Source organism: Physeter macrocephalus, chromosome 14 (genome assembly GCF_002837175.3).
Source record: "Physeter macrocephalus isolate SW-GA chromosome 14, ASM283717v5, whole genome shotgun sequence".
NCBI classification, from domain to species: domain Eukaryota; kingdom Metazoa; phylum Chordata; class Mammalia; order Artiodactyla; family Physeteridae; genus Physeter; species Physeter macrocephalus.
In genome coordinates, this window is record NC_041227.1 from 112,452,272 (window position 1) to 112,453,575 (window position 1,304).

Below are 1,304 nucleotides of genomic sequence, written 5' to 3' on the forward strand. Positions count from 1 at the left end.
ACACACACACACACACACACACACACACACACACTCACTCACACACCACTTCCCACCTGGGTCTAGATCTCCTCTCTAGGAAACCTGGTTTCTTAAAGAGGCTAAGAGAGGAAGGGGCTGAGAAGCATGCCAAGAAGAGCCTAACTAGCTTCAGTTAGTTGAGTTAGTTGAGGGGAGGTGTCCTTATGTCCCTCAGGCCCAGAGGTGCAGCCAAGGGAAGCCTCGCAGATACCAAAAAGAGAGAGGGAAAGACTGAGGCCCAAGAGTCAGTCCAGAAGCCCTCCGGCAGTGAAAAACATAGGTTTCCCTTGATACATGGGTGTGATGAGAGTGGTGAGGGCACATCTTAGGCCGCCCCGTTGCCAAGAAATTGTTCTCCACCCATCCTCAGCCAATCCAGGCTTAGCGGGCTGTCCAGACCGAGTGATGCTAATGGCCCTTACCCCAGACTCCCACCACCCTAGAGGTAAGCCTGCTCCCCCACTCCCAAGATGAGCACTGGGCCTCCACCTCTCTTCTGTCATTCCAGCCCTCTCCAATTGCCCCCTCCCAGAACACCTCAAGGAAGGAATCTGACCCCAGACCATCCACTAGCACCTGAAGATAGGGCAGGTGGGGAGATGCTAGCCAAGAGTTCTGTGCTGTTTTGGAGGGAAAAGGGAGAGAAGATTTCTCTACACACAGTCCCCCACCACCACACACAAACATACCCCCAGGGGGTTCCTGAGAAGGAGGGGACAGGTCTGCTGCTAGATTACGTTCATGGAGAGGGTGGGTGATTAGCCACAGAGAGAAGGGATGCCCTGAGCCTGTTCTTTTCAGAGACATTTGCTCCCCATCTCTACCCCTGAGAAAGTGGCCTGGGGTTGCCGGGGTGGGGGTGGCGGTGGGGTGGGGTGGGCAAGATGTGCCAGCTCAGCAGGTCCACACACCTTGGAGGCAGCCCTCTATTTCTGCAGCTCAGAGAGAAAGGAAGGGCGGGGGATGGAGACAGCGTGCGATGAGGGGAGCTTCCTAAAGACCCACAGGGTGTAGAGGATGGGGGTTGGGGGGGACCCAAGCTCACATCCCTGCTTTGCGCACTAGAGGCAGCAGAGCTGCAGAGAGTGAGGGCGGTGCCAAGCTCCCCCCCACTTCCCCAAAGCAGAGTCCCGGTTGGGCTCTTAGGGGTTACAAGGGAGACCCGACGTCTCCCACCCTGAGTCCAAAAGAGCCTCTGAGCTGGGAGGAAAGTGCCAGGAGAAGCTTTCAAGACCAGGGACGGCAGCGTACCGCCCCTTCCCTTCCGGCAGTGGCGGGACCTA